Below are 20,742 nucleotides of genomic sequence, written 5' to 3' on the forward strand. Positions count from 1 at the left end.
ATGTTGAAATTTTTTTCATATATATATATTTGCTCATTTGTATGTCATCTTTGGAAAAATCACTGTTAAGGTCTTTGCCCATTTTTAAATGGGTTATTTACTTGAGTTATATAATTTGGATATTAGCAGTTTGTCAGATATATGGTTTGCAAGTATTTTCTCCTAAGCTATGGGTTGATTAGAAATGTTGAAGAATTTTTTCATACACTTACTGGCCATTTTAATGTTTTTCTTTTGAGTGATGTTTATTCAGGCCATTTGCCTATTTTAAAGTTTAATTTAATTTTTTGCATGTGCATAAATGTTTTTCCTATTAAGTTTAATTAAGAAATTGTCTTTTCCCCATTGAGTGTTTTTGCTTACTTTATTGAATATCAACTGGTCAGAAATGTATGGGTGTATTTCTGGGACTTATATTTTGTTCTCTTGCTCTAATTACCTGTTTTTATGTTAGTCCAATACTATTTTACTTATTATAGCTTTGCAATATATTTTGATATTAGGTAATGTGATGCTTCCAGCTTTTTTAAATTTATCTGTTTGTTTTGCTCAAAATTGTATTGACTTTTTTGGGTTCTTTTGTGTTTCCATAAAGACTCTAGGATAGTTATTTTTTTCTATTTTCATGAAAAATGAAATCAGACTTTTTATGTAGATTACATTGAATTTATAGATTGCTTTGAGTAGTATTTACATTTTAGCCTAATACTTCTTCCAATCTGTAAGAATGAGGTATTTTTGCATTTGTTTGTGTTGTCTGAAATTTCCTTCAATAGTGCTTTAAAGCTTTCAGAATACAGGTATTTCATTTTCTTGGTTAAATTTACACTTAAGTATTTTATATTATGTTATTGTAAATAGGACTATCATTTTTTAATTTCTTTTTTGGTTCGTTTGTTTTTAGGGTGTAGAAGTAGTACTGACTGATTTTGTATGCTGATTTTATATCCTACAAATTACTCAAATTACTGAATTCATTTATCAGCTTTAAGATTTTTGGTGGAGTTTTTAGGGTTTTCTACATATAAGATCATGTGGTCTGAAGAGACTATTTAATTTCTTCCTTTCTACTATGTATATCATTTTATTTCTTTTTCTTGCTTAATTCCTCTGGCTAAGACTTCGTATAGTACATTGAATAGAAGGGGCAAAATTGGACATACTTCTCATATTCCTAATCATGAAAAGAAACTTCTCACCATTGAATGTATTCTTAGCTGTGGCCTTGTCATATGGGTACCTTGTTCTGTTGAGGTACATTTATTTTCCAGTTTTTATCTTAAAGGAATGTTGAATTTTATCAAATGCTTTTTGTGCCTATTTTGAAATAATCACGTGTGCTATGTCCTTCATTTTGTTAATATAGTGTATCACATTTATTGTTGTATATATGTTGAATGATTCTTACATATCAGAGATAAACCCAACTTGATCATGGTGACTGACCCTTTTACCTTGCTGTCAAATTTGAGTTTGCTAGTATTGTGTTGAGGATTTTTGGATATATGTCCTTCAGAGATATTGTCCTCTAATTTCTTTTCTTGTAGCATCCTTCTTTGATTAGTCAGCATATCCTGAGTATTTCATATAAATCAAATCATAAATGTGTGACTCATTTAGTCTGATTTCTTTTTTATTATATCCATCTTAGTGGATATAAAGTGATATTGCAATTTTTATTTGCATTTGCATTTCACTAATGATTGTGAACATTTTTTAAATATAATTGTCAACCACTTAACTTTGTTCTTTGGAGACATGTTGTATGATGTAACCTTGAGAAAATTCAATGGGATTTGGGAAAAATGTGCATCATCTTATTAAGTATAGTATTGCGTAGAAATTGTATTTCCCCCTTTTACAGTATTGGATTTTTTTGTTGTGTTTTAGCTATCAGTCTATGTTTGTTTATTGATTTTTCTGAATTAATGCAGTTATGTCTTTATTTTTTCTCATATGAAGCCATAAGAATCTATCCCCAGTTTGCTTCATGATTATCAAATATTTGGACAAAAGTTTCTTTAATCACCTGGAAACAAATTCTTAATCTTTATGGAAAGATTTTTTGGGTTGCCTTTACTCTCATCCAGGCAGTTGACAACACTAAGACTTGTTTCAGTTTGAGCAGAACATCAAAGTCAGCAACAAGTGAGAGTTTAGGGTCTTCTCATGTATTTCTTGAGCATGTGAACAGCACTTGGAATGCACACTGTCCTGTACTTTTCTGTAGCCCTTAGATTCCAAGGAATATATTGGAGATTTTCAAAACTACCTATGGAGAATGTGTTCTCCAGCTTTTCCTTTTATTTTTTTTTAATTATCGTTTGCCCCAACTGTCAATTCCAGCCTCATGCAGCCACAAAGTTATTGTAATATTTGTAACAATTTTTTTTAGCTTTATATGAGTTCCTAGTCAGTGTAAAATACAGACAGCCTCTCAGGCGACATGCTCCAATGAACAGCTCAACAGGTCATATAATGAAAATTATTTGGATATGAGATTTCAATTAGTTCTAGTCAATTCTGTTTCCTCTAGTGATCTGTAAGTTGCTGGTTGTCACTCCAAGTGTGAACTATTACCTCTTAAAGCCACTATGAACATGAAGTTGGAGGCAACTTAAAAATGCCACAAAGCTAAGTATTCTTACACATTTTTCTTGAAAAAAAATTCTTTCTGGATTACAATAATGCTTTGATTAATTTCCAAAGTTCTGAAAAAAAGTTGATTTGAAACAATTTTTGTGAGCTTTCTTATTGCTTTAAAGTTGAGAGTATTTTTGAAGAGTCTTATTCTGAAAATTTTGCTGGCATCACTGGTCTCCTATATTTTTATTTATGGAAGATTGGACATAAAATGAAGAGTTTTAACTGTATAAGCCTATGAATTTTGACAAATGTGTGGACTTGGAATCCCTAACAATATCATGATATGGAACATTTCTATCCAAATATTGATTTATGTGTCTATGTGTTCTATAAGTTATTGAAAAAAAAACCACTGAAATCTTCAAATGTAATTGGGCATTTTCTGTTTCTCCTTTTTGATATATACATTTTGGCTTCATTTATTTTGACCCTGTTACAAGGTAAATATACAATTAGAATTATTGTATTTTGTTGAAGACTTTGTTTATTATGAAATATCCTCCTTTATCCTTGGTTGTACTACTTTTTCTGAGTCTATTTGATCGAAAGTTAATGTAGCTACTTCATCATATTTTTGAATACTGTTTGCATGGTACATCTTTTTCATCCTTTTTTATGATAAAAGTATATTTTATTTATTTATTTTTATTGCTTCATTTTATGCATAACAGTAGAATCCATTTTGTATAATTATATAAGCATGGAATCTGTCTTATTCTAGTTAGGAAACCATTTTTTAACAAATATTTTTAGTGTTGGACCTTTATTTTATTTATTTATATGTGGTGCTGAGAATCAAACCTAGTGCCTTACCCATACCAGGCAAGCACTCTTCCACTGAGCCACTCCAGCCCCAGGAAACCATTTTTGTTTATGTACATGAAGATGAGATTCACTGTGGTATATTCATATTGTACATAGGAAAATTATGTCAGATTCATTCCACTGTCTTTTCTTTTCTTATCCTCCCTCCCTTCCCTTCATCATCCTTTTTCACATTATTAATTACTGAATTTATGTTAAAATGTTTAGTGAAGTGTTTGAACCATGTGTATTTATAGTAGCTATTGATATATTTGAGTTGAATGTACTATCCTTATTGTCTGTTTGTTATATCTGATTCATTTTCTTCTTTTCTGTCTTCATTTGGTTTCAGAATTTTTCTGAATGTAATTCCCCCACATTATGAGTATTTAGAAATACTCATTTTTTTTTTTTGCTTTTTAAATTGTGTTAAAATTATCATATCCCACTTTCACATAAATTGTATCATTTTTGTAAAATGTAAAAAACTTTAAATTATTTAATTTTAAATTTATTTTTCATTCCACACATTAAGGTATGAAACATGATTTTTATACACATATGTAGTGAAATAATTACTAAACTCAAACAAATTAACATATATCCATCATTTTCCCTTTTCACAGTTTTTTGTCCTTGCACTAAAATTTACTCTCTCAGCAAATTTTCAGTATGCAATACATGATTATTAACTATAGTCTTCATTCTGTCCATTAGATATCTGAATTTATTCATCTTATTTAACTCAAATGTTTACTTCTTCCCATTTTCTGCCAAGTCTGTCCCTGGTAACCACTGTTTTATACTCTATTCCCATATATTCTTGAGTCCCAATATAAGTGGGATCATGCAGGTTTTTCTTTGTGTTTCTGACTTGTTTAGCATAATATCCTTCAGAGTCATCTGTAAATGGGAGAATAATAATTCATGATATGTGTGTGTGTGATAGTAATTTTTTTATCCATTCTTCCATTATTGTCCAGTTAGGTTATTTCTTCATCTTAGCTATTTGTGTAATAATACAATAAGCACAAGTGTGTAGATATATTTACAAAGTACTGATTTAATATTTTTGGCTATAAACCCAGCAGAGGGATTGCTGGTTCATATGGTAGTTATACTTTTAATTTTTTGAGAAAGATGAAGATAAAAATTTTAACAAGCTATATTTCATAATGGCTGTAACAATTCAACATTCATGTAAACAGTGAACAAGTGTTCTCTGTCCTCCACACCCTCACTAGCACCTGATATCTCTTATTTGTTTCCTTGTTTTTTGATGACAGCCATCTAAAGAGGTGTGATTGGGCTATCTCATTGTGGTCTTGATTTCCATTTACCTGATGATCAGTGTTTTAATCAGCTTTATTGTAGCTGTGACCAAAATATCTGACAGGAATAAAAAGAGGAGAGAAATTTGTTTTAGCTCAAGTATGAGACATCTCAGTCCATAAATAGCCCACTCCATAATTCTGCACCCAAGGTGAGGAAAAAATTAATGGTGGCAAAAAGTAGCATAGAACATGGCAATCAGGAAGCAGGCAGAGCTCAACTCCCCAGGGACAAAATATGTACCCTGAAGTTATGCCTCCATTGACGACCTAACTGCCTATAGTCACTGCCAAGTTAATCCAGTCAAGTGGATTATATGTTGATTAGATTAAGGCTTGAATAACCCGATCATGTCACCTATGAACTTTCTTTCATTGTCTCACACATGAAACACCTCATACGTAAACCAAAACAATCAAGAATATTGAGCACCATCTATATACTTGATGGCCAGTATTATGTATTTTATTAAAATAATGTCTGTTCAGTTTCTTTATTCATTTTTTTGGTGGGGGAGGACTAGGGATTGAATGTACAGGTGCTTTACTACTGAGCTACATCCACAGTCCTTTTTATTTTTTCTTTTGAGACAGGGTCTCACTTAGTTGCTTAGGGCCTCACTAATTTGCTGAGGCTGGCCTTGAACTTGTGATCTTCCTGCCTCAGCCTGCCAAGCCACTGAGATTATAGGTATGTGCTAACACACTCAGCCATTTGCCCATTTTTGATAGGATTATTATTTTTTTTACTATTGTGTGAGTTTCTTATGTTTTGGATATTAGTCCCATATCAGATTCAAGATTTATAAATATTTTCTCCCAATCTATGACCTCACTTTTCATTTTGTCAATTTATTATTTATTTTCTTTTTTGTTATGTGGAAGCTTTTGTGTTTGATATAGTCCCACTTGTTTATTTTTTAGTTTTGTTGCCTTAGATCTTGATGTGACATCAAAATACTTGCCAAGGCTAATATCAAGGATCTTTTACGCTCTAATTTCTTTGAGAATCTTTGAGGAGTTTTACACTCTTGAGGCTTGTGTTTAGTCCTGTAATGCTATAGGATGAGATAAGACTTTAATTAATTTATTTATTTTGTTTGGTGTGGATATGGTTTTTCAACAGTATTTGTTGAAGAGACTACCCCTTTCCTATTATGTTTTCTTAATGACCTTTTCAAAATTACTTGATCATATGTATTTAAGCCCATTCATGAGTTTTTTGTTCTGTTCAGTTATTCTATTTCTGTTTTTGCCAGTCTTTTATATATTTTTGTAGCTTTGCAATATAATCTGAAATAAAAAAAAATGTCTCCAGCTTAGTTTTTTCTTTCTTAATATTACCTTGACTATTCAAGGTCTTTTGTAGTTCCAAAAATTTACACTTTTCTCTTTCTGTGAAAATTACTATTGGGATTTTGAAAGGGATTGCATTGAATTTGAATATCACTTCAGAGAGTTGGGACACTTTAATAATATTAATTCTTACACTCTGTGAAAATGTTTGCACTTACTTCTGGCTTTTTCAATTTTTATGAATGTTTTACATTTTTCAGTATACAGATCTATCACTTCCTTCATCAAGTTTATTTCAACATGTTTTGTTTTTTTCTTGATTTTTTTCAGATAGATAGTTATTGGTTCAAATAAATAGTAGATAATATTTGTATGTTGCCTTTGTATCCTACTACTTTGTTGATTTCATTCTTTAATTCTAACAGTGTTTTGTGATTCTTATGATATTGTACATATAGAGTCATATGACCTTTGCTAAGTAAAATAAATCAGACAGAAAAAGACAAGTATTTCATAATGATTCCACTTATGTGAAGTACCTGGAGTAGTGAATTTCATAAAGACAAAAGTAGAATGCCTCTGGCTGTGGCATGAGGTTAAAGGATAAGTGAGAGTTATTATTTAATAAGCACAGAAATTCAGTTTGGAAAGATAAAAGTTTTAGAGGTAGATGGTGGAGATTTTTTGCACAATATTAATATGTTAACATGACTGAATTGAATGCTTGAAAATGGTTAAAATGGTAAATTTTATGGTATGTGTATTTTAACACACACACACACACACACACACACACACACACACCACTAAACAAATAAATTTAGAAAAAGTTACATCCAGAGTCTTTCTCTATATGAAAGATGCATCAGAGCTTTATTCCATATAAAGGAAGAATATTTAAAAAAGAAAAGTCTATTGAAATTAGCCCCATAGAAAATATTAAAAGCACCCTTCTTCCTATGTCAGCAACAATACTAATGATATTTTTAAATACAAACTAAACTGAAACTTTATATAACTTGCAGAGTAAAGGATAGTGTTGTCTGTGATTTATGTGTTCTATGATTAAACATTTTCAGAATATTATGGGGGCACATATGTGGGTCTTTTGAAATTGTTTTCTTTCATGGTTTATCTAATATTATAATGTATCTCTTAATTTGGGGCTCATATTTCTCTTTTATTTTTAAGATGTGTCAAATAGCACTCCTTTAAAATCAATGAATCTTTTTTTTTTTCCTTTTTCTTCATATTTTTTTTTTGGTGGGTGGTACAGGGGTTAAACTCAGGGGGCACTTCACCACTGAAGCACATCCCCAGCCCTTTTTTAAATATTTTATTTAGACACAGGATCTGACTAAGTTATTTAGGGCCTCACTAATTTGCTGAGGCAGGCTTTAAACTTATGATCCTTTTGCCTCAGCCTCCCAAATTGCTGGGATTACAGGTGTGAGCCACTATGCCAGGGCTGCATTTATGGTTTTAACTTTTCCCACAATATCATTTCAATTTTTTCAAATTTACCTTTTCCATTATGGTTTGCTCATATTGCAATAATTAAATTATCCTTCCCTGATTGTAATATTACACACCTGTAGTTACCAGTACTTATCAAGGAGTTTTATGGGAACAACTGAATTTTAAATCAATATCATTAAATATTTCATGATTTAATTTGATGAGTACAAGGGTGATTGTTATGGTTAAGATATGAGTTGTCTCCCAAAAGTTCATGTGTGAGACAATGCAAGAAATTTCAGAAGGGGAAATGACTGGGTTATAACAACCTTAACCTAATCAATGCATCACTCCCCTGATAGGGATTAACTCAATGGTCACTGTAGGCAGATAGGGTGTGGCTGGAGGAGGTGGGCCACTCTGGGCTTATGTTGAGAGTATAGATTTTGTCCCTGGTCTGCAGTCTCTCTCTGCTACTTGGTGGTCATGTCCTGAGCTGATTTCCTCCACCACATCTCTCTGCCATGATGTTCTGCCTCACCTCAGGCACAGAGCAGTGCAGTTGGTTGTCTATGGACTGAGACATCTGAAACCATGAGCTGAAATAAACTTTTCATCCTCTAAAATTATTATTGTCAGATTTTTTTGTAACAGTGGCAAGAAGAAATGTTGATTATAACAGTGACATTAAAACTTAACTTAGGCTGGGAATGCTGAGCCAGGAGGATTGTGAGTTCAAAGCCAGCCTCAGCAATTTAGTTAGTCCCTAAGCAACTCAGTGAGACCTGGTCTCTAAATAAAATTTTAAAAAAAGTAGGAATCTATTTCATGAGGTGAGAGTGGAGAAGCAAAGGATAGTCGCCTTATAAGCCAGTGTTGTTTTGGGGTTTTGTTGTTGTTGTTGTTGTTGTTTTGTTTAGAGACAGGGTTTCACTGAGTTGCTTAGTACCTCGCTTTTGCTGAGACTGACTTTGAACTCAGGATCCTCCTGTGTCAGCCTCTTGTGCTGGTGGGATTATAGGTGTGCACCACTGAGCCTGGCTAACTCAATTTTATTCCATGTGTTTATGTTACATATTTCCCTCTTGTTTTAATGACTTAAATTTTTTTCTGTCATCTTAAAATTTTTCAGTGAGTCTAGGTTTATTTACTAGGGAGCCTTTCAGTTTGTATACACTTGATTGTTTTCAACTTAAGGGCAATTTTAAGTTATAAATTTGAATGTTTATTTCCAGTTTTAATTTGTTGTCTAAGAATATCTGAATCTTCAATTGACTGTCCATTTTCTGATATCCAGATAAATTGCTCACTGTTTAATTTTCATTTATTTGCAGCTTAAAGACTTTTTTGACTTTCTGTTCATGTTTCATGGAGGACACATTTCCAACATCTCATTGATAATTCCAATCAGGTTTTTTCTTTCTTTCTTTCTTTCTTTTTTCATTCACTTTTCTTTTGTGTAAGAAAAAATTTCAGGAGAATGTGTATTCTTAGACTTCATGGGTACTTGTCCTTTCCTTATATCCACAGTACTTTTCAGAGTCCTTTTAAAGAATTTTTATTCCTGTTAAAACATATGGAATCATAAGTGAGAGATAAACATGATATTTTCCTTAAGACAGAATACTGTTTTGTTCAGCCTAATATATCATACACATTCAATAGAAGTAGAAAATCAGAATTTTCACATGATATAAATTTTATAACTTAGAAGTAGAATTTTACATGGTTTTATAACACATCCTTTTTAAAAATTTTGTTCTAATTAGTTATATGTGACAGTATAATGCATTTCAACTCAGTGTACACAAATGGAGGACAAAGTCTCATTTCTCTGGGAATGTCCTTTTTTGTTGGATTCAATGCTCAAATATGTGTCTATTCAAATAAATACATGGACTAATAGTGTACCTATTCTACAATACTAAGTGGATTTTTTTTCAAACAATGAATGGAGAAGGTTAATGTGCATAGATCATATTCTAATTATTACTATGTTAAAATCATGTATTTACTATAACTGTATAAGAATCCTAGAACACTCTAACCTATGAATTACCTGAAAAAATTAAATTCTAAGCACTCACCTCAGATGATCCTTTGGTCTTTACCTGGCTTACATTAGTCCACAAATTTTTTTGGTGCTTATACTTTGTAATATATAATGTACTGCCATTATCCACTCTATTTCAAGACCTTTGTGGAGGTGACAGAAGGATTACTGTGTATCTCTGAATGTAAATGAAAAATATAGTCCAAAGGCAAGGTATTTTTCTTGGAATAATATTGTAACAGTATTTCAGAAATGATATCCAAGCCAAAGTACGCTGATTGTTCAGTTTTCTGATTAATAAAATCCTGACTGTTTTGTTGGCAGGGTTGCTCTGCATATTGTTCATTATAGAACTTCTTTCAGCTCTTTTTTTCTTGTTATAAGGATGCATTCCTTACCAGTTATACCAATAAGTAGTATATCAATCTTATTATTTTTTGCTTATTATTTTTAACTCCATTTTTGTCTTCATAAGTATTATAAGGAAGTTGAAAGAGTGATCTCAGGGGCATCTTGTTAAAACTGGGAAAAATTATGATCAAATTATTAAATAAAATATAAAATATAACATTTCATTTTTCCCTCTTCTTCTAGAATCACACACAGCACAGTGTTTTCTATATTGCTGTTGTTGTTTGGGTTTTTCCCAACCATGAACTTCAGTGGAAATCCTAATGTTTTGTTAATGGTTTGTTTACCATTCAATTTTGAGTAGTTTTTTTTTCTGAAACCAGTTACACATTTATTATATTTTCTTCAATTGAGAATAACCTACCTTGATATTTTAAGAGAAAGGAGTGAAAGGTTAAGAATGTAAAAGTTAAGTTTTGTTTTCTTGGTTGAGTCTAAGTTCTGTTTTCCTGAAACCTGTTTTCCTGAAACCTGAAATTTATGTAGATGTCAAAACAACTCCCGGAATAACTACTAAATGTATGTTGAGAAATCTCTCCTGACCATCCGGTTGCTCTGTAAAAACAACCCCTCCCAGAAACCATGCAGCTCACCACGTACACCCCTCAGGGCTTAAACCAATCAGTTTGAATGTATACCCCTATTTTGTACTGACCAATCACCCCTACTCAGCTTGTTCCCGCCAATAAATGTGCTAATCATGTTTTAGAGTTGTTGTTTGATTTTCCCATGGTGTGCGATGATTTGCTAAGGGATGCTATGATGTATGTGAAGTCCCTGCCCTCCCCTAAAGAATGTATATAAACTCTGCTTAAGTTGTTCTCAGGGCACTCTGCTCCTTTCAAGTGAGCTCTGAGCCCCAGCATGCTGGACCCCCAATAAACCCTCTGGTGTTGCATGATATAGTTTCTTGGTGGTCTCTTCCTCCAACGCTCGTCCGACCTTAACAGGAGTTATAAGAAACATGGAGATAAAATATGAAGAAAGTTCCTTATTTTGACCTTAAAGTTTGTTTCCATATGTATCTCTTTCCCAAGAAAAGAAGTTTTCACACTAGTCAATCAAATTTCACTGAACCCTTAGTCCTGGAAATGATTTTAAGCATTTTAATAGAGTAGAAAATTAGGCATAAACTTTTTCTTATAAATTTAATAGCAGCTGAACTGAAAGTTTCAAGTATATATTTGTCATCAACCAATTATTCATTATCTTCATAGTTCCTTACAAAGAAACCATTATGACTAGTTACTGAAAAATGTGGTGGAAATTCTAACAGGAAATATTGCATTTGTCCTGATCTGGCTAGGGGCTCACATTTAGTGGAAAACACAAAAATGAACATCAGTGATTATAATTATTTTTGACATGAATAAACACCTATTTGAGTAAAAAGAAAGAAGTGATTAACTTATTTTGTATATTTGTTGAGGACAAGAACCATATCTCTGTTCTTCAGTTATTTTCCACAGTAAACAAGGGCCTGTCATATGGTAAGCATTCAACAGATACTTATTTAATAAGTAAATAAATAAAAGTTATTTAGGAAAGCTTCACAGGAAAAAAAATGATGCTATGCTTTTTACCTTACAAATTCTTGTTAAGTTCCAATCCCGTATTAAATACTTTGTTTCGTGAGATATTTGGGGTATGGACTGGCATTGAGTTTAATAGCTATTTACTAGAATACCCAATTTACTAGAATCAAGACTTTGCTTATTTATTTATTTATTGTAGTGCTGGAGATCCAGCTGGGCAGACATGTGCTAGCCAGGCATTCCACCATGGAACTAAAGACCCAGAAGAGCTTCTCTTTTCCAGTTAAGCAAATGTTCTGAGTATAAATACTAATTCTTTTTTAACGTTGTGAGGACTTCTAGCCAAGCATATTTGTCATTCTTTATCCATTACCTGCTGCCTGTTATTTTTGTTGTAATCCTAGTGACCAGTGTACACAATTGTAAATTGTATTTTCTCATTAAAAGGGTCTCAAAACTTTAACAGTAACAAGTTGTATATTTTCCATGACCATAAGAATTGGCTTTAATGAAGGAGTTCTGAAATTCTTCAATAATCAGTAGATGGTATAAAAATGAACACCAAACAAACAAACAAAAACTTTAGATGTAGACAGCGAGACTGAGTCAAATGGCCTAGCCATAGTTCTGCTTCCATTTTTGTCAATGTATCAAAAAAATTCAAATAGAAATTGTTAGTTGAAGATGTACACTTGGTTTTTAGCTGCCCTTTCATGACAGGCATTTTACAATGTATTTTTTCAAAAGAATATATTACAAAAGAGCATGTCCTTATAAACTTTCCATGTATACTTTCTAACTGCCTATCATATCTTTTGTAGTCCAAAAGGTTGTTGTGTATATCCTGAGTATGATAATTTTCAGGTTTATGGTCATGCAAATTTAAATATGTAGTCTTGAAAGGTAAGCTGTGTAAGTGACAAAAAATGTGATTATGTTGACTTTGTGACTTGTTTTATATGGTTCTTGAATTTATATTTATTTATTCAATCTTTCAAATCTTTCAAGCACTACCTATCAGTTTTTTTTTAAAAGAATCACTAGTTAGGGTCAAAGTAATTGTACCAATATTTAAAATATGCAAGGCACCATATTTCAGTCACTGATATGATCATTTATGAGTAACCTATTACAATTTGTTAATGCAGAAGTGACCTTTTTCTTGTAAGCAAAGGGCACATTTTACAGCTTTCTGAACATGTCTTATCTACTTAGAAGGCTTTAAAAAAAGTAAAATGTGGTGACATTTAGTTTTATTCTAGTTCATTGCCATTAACCTCATGCTGCTGACTTTTAGACAGTTGTATATGGTCTTTCATCAAGACAGAAAAAATGAAAACTTCTCTGTATGCCATTGAAACTTGTTAAAGTATGAAGGCAATAATAAAAGAAGTGAAGAATTTAATAACTTATGTTAGTGATCTAGTGAAGCTCTTAAAGATACCAAGAAATGCCCAAACAATCAAGGGAAGGATGCTTGAGAAGGTTTCCATCAATCTCTAGTCTTTATGAAAACCTCATCACTCCAACAACTGGCATTGCCTTTGAGCAGCAATCACTTACAAGCTCCATTTCCACATACTTAAATTCACATGAACAGTAGAAAGATCACAAAATAGAAAATGATTCTGATTTTGAGCTTCTTTTCAATGTTGCGATTTCATTCAGAATGCAATTTCATTCCCAGCTCTGCCAGGCCATTTACTATACTCCGTGCCTGGCCTTGCACCCTGTGGATCAATTCAGCTATGAAGTTAACAAAGTATGGAAGCTTTCTATGAGCATATATTCAACCATGCATTTGCTATCTTTTTCTCTGCAGTGTGTTTAATGGATTTGGACATAAAATCTCAGGCATTTCACAGGCTGTTTGGTATGTATGGGATATCACAGTTCAGAGTGAGGTTTTCATTTCAGTTAATTTAATGTTTGGAGTCTGTCAGATACACTGAGAGATGGGTAGTTATACTATGTGTGCCACAAAAAGATCAGATCTTCCCTCCTCCTCCCCTCTGGTTAGCCTTTCTTGAATGTTTCATTAAACTGATAAATGATTTCCAACAGGGAACATTAGAAATGCTCCAGACATTGGAGAACAAAAAGAGAAGGAGAAAACAGACATTAAAGTAACAATTTCATATATAACCTTCTATTACAAACTGGAACCTTACCTCAATCTTACTAATTGTTATTTTTTAATTTAATTTTCTTTTTTCATTGTTGCTTATGATTAGCTCTCATACTTCAAATAAAACATTTCAAATCCTTGTACTAATTGCAAATACCAAAGAAGTAAAAGTAAGTAGAATCCATTGCAGTGATAAAAATTCACTTTCATCTATACTAATGTTAATGTTTTATATTTCCCAACTACCCAAGCATGGGAGAAGACTATAAAATAAAATTTAACTTTTGAAGAAACATATTTCATTTATTAGAATAATTTACAACAAAAAAGTCTCTATAAAATTTTCTTTGTATTCCTAAATGATTTTTCTTTTGATAGTTATTGTCAAATTTCTTGTTTGAAATCAACTAATTAATTTTAAATTTCTACCCTTAGATAATGTTAAACTCATATTCTCTAGTCCAGAAATATTTTCTTTTTCATGTGGCTTTCTTTTGCTTGGTATGATTTTAAAAACTGAATTACAATAAAATATATATGCAGAATATTAATTAAGATGTTTTCAAATGAACAGGCAGTAATTTCATTATAAAACCACTCAAATATATGTGCAAACTGTGTATTTAGAGTCAAAAATGATGTATAATTTCTAACTGCCTATCATATCTGTTGTATGGCAAACCATAATCTCATTTTTATTTTTCTAGCATATTTGATTAATACTTTACACATTTATAGTACTTCATAAGCTTTCCCTTTTTTGTCACAGCCACAACCATAAGTATGCTCACGCTTCAGAAGTGGCTTGCCTCAGTGTCCTCAGCTGTGGCAAAATGGTCTGTTAGATCCCAATGAGACATATTAAATAGCTAATGCCAACTTTTGGCAGAAGATCTGGAAGCTGATGAAAGATTAGCTGTTCATCCATAAGCTTGTGACTGTCTATTCCCAGACTTCATACCAGGAAAATGCCTTGGCTTCCCAAAAAGGTAGGTATATGGACATAGGCAAGGAAAGAGAGTGCCAATCCTTAAATGCTGGGGAAATCAAACCAAATAAGGAGGATGAGGATTCTTTACAGGCTTCTCAAGAAATACTGTGGATCTAAGAAAACTGAGTGCCAGATGTACCTGTACTTGAAGGGTAATGTGTTCAAAAACAAGCATATTCTCATGGACTACATCTACAAACTAAATGCAGAAAAGGCCAACAGGAAGCTCCTAGCTGACCAAGCAGAGACCAGTGGATCTACCATCAGGGAGGCAGGACAAGTACGATGAGGAGCATATACAGGCCAAGGAGATCATCAAGACTCTGTTAAGAAAGAAGATAACAAAAATAAATCTCTTCTTGTTATCTTCTTGTCTGTACAAGTAACCTTGGTGATTATGAAGATCAGCCATTGAAATGAAACAAGGATTTATCCATTGCAAAATAATAAAGCACTTCACCACTTGTTTTCTTAGGAAGAAAAATCAGAAATTTTAACAATAAAACATTCAACATTGTACCCTATTAAACCATGTTACATTGTTCATGTTATCTTGGGGGAGTGTTTGAAGGCCTTCAGATCAGAAAATTAGCATTCATTATCTTCCTGTTTCACTGAGTTAAATGTAGCTCCATATCAGCTTTACATTTATGGTCTTATGTGTGTGGTAAAAGTGGTCCTTTGTTTAGAATATGCAGAATCCAGAGGATTTTGTAATTACATATATTCTGTGCTATAGAGTCAGAGAAGACATGTTTAAATCTCTGAATTAAAAAAAAAAACAAAAACGGCACACTGTAATCAAGTAAACTATGGTATTTTATGATTCAGGATGTAAATTACAGTTCTCTTCAAACTGATTCTTTGGCTTCAGTTTTTCTCATGCAAAAATGTGAGTAGAATGAAAGGCACTCAAAGCAAACTCTTAGCCTACAAATGCTATCATGAAAAAAAGATAAGGGAGAATTTAGGAGCTGCAGTTAAACATGTGAGTAACAGGTTCTCTTTGCTTGTAAAAAAATAAGCTAATCCATTTTTATCCTTATGTAGAAGTTAATCAAGAAAAAAGTTTCTAAATTGAAATCCCAATGTTTTTCTTTAGAGATCAGTATATATTTCACAGCAAAGGTACATTTTTGTTTTTTCACTTTTTTCCTTATAAATAAATTCTTATGTCTTTATTTTTTCTTAACAAATAGCCATGTTTTGTACACAGATAGAATTCAACAAATATATGATGAGTGGTTGATTTACTACAGGGAAAGGTACTGGTTAAATCTCAACTAATAATTCATTGAAATAGATTCTCCCATTGGAAGAAAACAGACAACATAACTAAGAATGAAAATTTTCATGCTCATAGATGGTTACTATTGTCAAAATATACAAAAAGTCTATGCCTATTTAATAGCATCTCAAAATACAAGATTATTGTGGTGTTTAGGGATACATTTATTCAGAAGAAAGTAAAAATTCTGAAATTTGTAGTTTATTTTCTAAGCTTTCCCTGTTGTCTAACCATTCCACTGAAATGCCTCATTGTGTGTATATTAATTCTGGTCTGATCAACCTGAAAGGGTAAAGTTTCTAAGCTGCAAAGCCTGAGTTAAAATGTAAAGGACTAGGTATTGTAAAGTTTCTGAACTTCACACAGAACCTGAAATTCCTGAGGCAGTTAAGACAATGCCCGGTACTGACCATTTAGTTATTAAATAACCTGGACCCTGTGCAGCTTGGCACATAGGCATTCAGGGCCCGAACCAATCAGTTTGAATGTATCCCCCTCCTTAGGGCTGACCTATCACTCCAGCCTAACCTGTTCCCGCCAATAAATGTACTAAGCATGTTCAGGAATTGTTGTTTGATTTTCCCGCGCCTCATGATGATTTGCTTTGATGTATGCAAAGCTCCCGCCCTCCCCAAAAAGTGTACTTAAGCACTGCTCAACCTGTGCTCGGGGCTCTGGACCACTCTCCCTTGTTGAGTGAGCCGGAGCCCCAGCGCGCTGGATTCTCAATAAACCCCCTTCTGCGAATTGCATGAGTTGGTCTCTTGGTGGTCTCTTCCTCTGACATTCGCCAGACCCTTACAAACCAAGATGAAACCAGGAAATATAACATAGCATTTAAAGCAGATGGCCTTTTTAAAAAATATTTATTTATTTTTTTAGTTGTAGTTGGATACAATACCTTTATTTCACTTATTTATTTTTATGTGGTGCTGAGAATCAAACTGTAAGGGTCCGGCGAAGTGTCGAAGGGAGAGACCACAAGAGACCGGCTCCATGCAATTGGCAGAAGGGGTTTTATTGATTCAGCATGCTGAGGTTCCAGGCTCACTCAGGAAGATAGAGCAGTCCAGAGCCCCGAGCAGAGGTCAGGCAGAGCTTAAGTACACTTTTTGGAGAGGGCGGGGGGCTTTGCATACATCAGAACAAATCGTCAGGAGGCGCGGGGAAAATTGAACAACAACTCTGAGTCATTCATTGGCGGGAACAGATTGGACAGGGGTGATTGATCACTTCTAAGCGGGGTGAACATTTAAACTGATTGGTTCTGGGGCCCGAGGTGCCTATGTGCCATTTTACACAGAGTCCCAAGTTATCAGACCACCAGAGGAGCCAGGGAGAATGTTTACTGGGGCAGCTCCGGTATTGTCCTAACAGCTACAGAGATCAAAGGCTCTGGGGTAGCCTAGGAATTTAGCAATAATAAACATATCAATGGTCTCTTACTTTACAACCCAAGCCTTGCAGTTTAGAAACTTCACAATGTCCAGTCTTTTACACTTTAACTCTGGCTCTGCGGCTTAGAATCAGCTTAGAAATTTTACCTTTACAAAACCTAGGGTCTTGCATGTGCGAGGCAAGTTCTCTACCACTGAGACACAACCCCAGCCCCTAAAGCAGATGAACTTTGATGTAGTTAATTTTTTCCCCAGTTGATGGAAGAACTGAAAAACCAATGAGAGGCAGTGAGGTAACCAATATATTGGCAATAGCAGGAATCCCCTGCCAATTCTACAGTAAAGAGATATGATACTTTTGCCGAATGAAAGCTAAGCTATGGCAGACCTATCTGGCCATCTGGCAGTTCTGGAACCACAGTGGAAAAACAGCTACTTGTCCTACCGTCCAATCTCTAACTTCCCTTAGGTTTAAGTCAACAGAGAGGAATGACTGGGAAATCCAGAGTGTTCTAGCCACCTTCTAAACAGAACAAAACAGAGTCAGAGTGACTAATGAATATACAGACAAAAAGGTTCAAAGTAGGACAAGTAAGAAAGAATATAGGAAATTAAAACTGACTACTCCTTATGTAAAGGTAAAATTTTTAAGCTGATTCTAAACCGCAGAGCCAGAGTTAAAGTGTAAAGGACCAGACACTGTGAAGTTTCTAAACTGCAAGGCTTGGGTTGTAAAGCAAGAGACCATTGATATGTAAGAGACCATTGATATGTTAAATACCTCCTCTGCTAAGAAGCCTTTGATCTCTGTAGCTGTTAGGATAATACCGGAGCTGCCCCAGTAAACATTCTCACTGACTCCTCTGGTGGTCTGATAAAACTTGGGACTTTGAGTCGCCTGGCACTAGGCACCACGGGCCCAGAACCAATCAGTTTAAATATTCCCCCCCCCACTTAAGAGTAACCAATCACTCCCGTCCAATCTGTTCCCACCAGTAAATGTGCTAATCTTGACTCAGAGTTGTTGTTCAATTTTCCCGAGAGTCTCCTGTTGATTTGTTCTGATGTATGCAAAGCCCCCCCCCCCCCCTCCAAAAGGTGTACTTAAGCTCAGCTTAACCTCTGCTCTGGGCCCTGGGCTGCTCTTCCTTTTTGTGCGAGCCGGCCTGGGGACTCAGCGCGCTGAACCGGATCCTAATAAACTCCCTCTTGCACATTGCAAAAAGTTAGTCTCTTGGTGGTCTCTTCCTCTGACGCTTCGCCGAACCCTTACACTTATATACACAAGAAGTCCCATGACAATTGCTCTATCAATGTGAAAGTTCGTGGACTAATAGTATTCACAGCACACATTACAGTAAAAGGTGAGAAAAACTGTGCTGCAATGTTTCTGAGAATAAGCATTGAAACACAGAGAAAGATTGCCAGATAAGGGAGATCTAATTCAGCTTTTATTTCATCTTTATCTAGTCTGACATTCATATAAACAGACAGGAGCTGTATTTGTGTGTGTGTGTGTGTGTGTGTGTGTGTACATCACACTACTATTTCCCTTGATAAGGTTACCTTGTAGCATGATTTTGATAATGGATATGTACATAAATCATGTTATTTGGATGATTTGCAAAGATTTTATGTTTCAAAAAAAGTAGCCTAAAAATATTTGGATATATTCCCTGTAGGGCATGATGTAACATGTGGGGCATGTTGCATCAGAAAGGAGGAAACCTAACTTGCTACCCGCTTTCTGGTCCTGGGGCTGCCAATGGCTAGATGGCACCTGGCAATCAGCCAGGAGGCATTGCCTGAGTTGTGATGAAAAATCAGATCACCCCTAGGATAGACTCAGAACCCATCTGCCCTCATGGACAGGACAGCTCCTGTCTCCCATTACTGCCTGTAGGATGGGTGTAGGTGTAAATTCTCCCCACCCTGATGACCTTTACCCTGATTGACTCCTGTACATTATATTAGCTGTGTGTGTTTTCTCATTAAAGGAGATCCTGCTTTGACTGGTCTCCCTGGCGTGCTTCTGATTGTCCTCCAGCAAGGGAGGACTGGGTGTGGGCGGCCAGTAGACTTTTACATTTCTTTGTTCATCCTGGTCAGGGCGTGCTTTCCCCATCTCTCCCTCAGGTCAGGAGGAAATGGAGGGCTAAAAACCCCGACAATTCCCTGCCTTTGATCCCTATTTCACAAACATGTTGATATCAGGAATCATCTGTCATTTTATACTTGTTCTCATACATTCCACATAGCTGCTGGAGAAAAGTGTTTCTTAACTAGATAACTCATTAAAGAGAACTGTGCATATATGCACCACACATTTATGTAATTTCTATAGAAAGATATATCACTCATAAATGTGAACATATGTCATTCAAATGCAAATAATGCACTAAAGAATGAATATTACAAATGGATACCATGATCCATCCAATCAGTAAACACATAATAATTTTATAAATTCCCTGTAAGTAAAAAGGGGGGGTTTTAGCAATTTTGTTCTTTAAGAATCTAGGTAATTTCCCTAGGATAATTACTAACTTCAAGATTCTGCCTGAGGCTAGCTGGAAAGAATACAATAATGATAATTAAGTATCATCACATTGGGATTTAGAAATATAGAGACATGTGAGTGGATAGAAAAAAATGAACCAGAAACTTTATCTTTTGATAAAATGTTTGTGATTCTATAGAGTACAAAGGACAGAGAAGAAATTGTGTTAAATCTATCAACTTGTAGAATAGATATAGACATTGTTTATGAAAATGAAAATCACTGGCTAACCAACTGTTAAAATTTAATTTACTACTAGCATCCTGCATCTATGTTGTCATCAAGATAATCTCCAAGGTCCGTTATGTCAGCCGGCTTTTCAGTTGGTCTAAATAAGACCATCTTTCGGCAAAATTGTTAAAATATTTCCAGAAATTATTTTCTTAGTTTTCGTTATTATTGTGGTGATCCAGGTTCCCTTAAGATAGTGACAGCTAACTAAATCTGTATGTCTTTGTGGGGTCTTCAAACACTTGTATAAGAAAGCCTGCAATTGCTGACAACCACCAGAAACAAGGAACAGGAAAGGGAGGATTCTTTCCTAGAGACTTGAGAGATGATCATGGCCCTGCTACCACTTTCTTTTCAGATTTTTAGTTTCAAAATCTAAGAGAAAATTCATTTTTATTGTTTTAACCCATCTGGTTTATGGTAATTTGTTTCAGCAATGTTAAAGAAAAGAGATAGTAGTCAATAAATATTTTGAAATTAGAGAGTCAGTTTGAGTCCATGCCACACCAGACTCAGCAAAGAAATCACAGAAAAGTAGAGGTTTCATGTACTACCTATGGCAGAATATGGATAAAATCATTCCCAGAGAAAGAGGAACCTGACCTGGGTGTGG

At 34.2% G+C, this 20,742-nt stretch overlaps 1 pseudogene; it reads left to right on the forward strand.

Moving 5' to 3' along the window:
* LOC143638601 (large ribosomal subunit protein eL19-like) overlaps positions 1-20,451 on the forward strand; it is a 70,346-nt pseudogene extending 49,895 nt beyond the window's left edge.
* Positions 20,452-20,742: the final 291 nt, after the last annotated feature.

The sequence above is a fragment of the Callospermophilus lateralis genome, chromosome X (genome assembly GCF_048772815.1).
Source record: "Callospermophilus lateralis isolate mCalLat2 chromosome X, mCalLat2.hap1, whole genome shotgun sequence".
Classification (NCBI taxonomy): Eukaryota; Metazoa; Chordata; class Mammalia; order Rodentia; family Sciuridae; genus Callospermophilus; species Callospermophilus lateralis.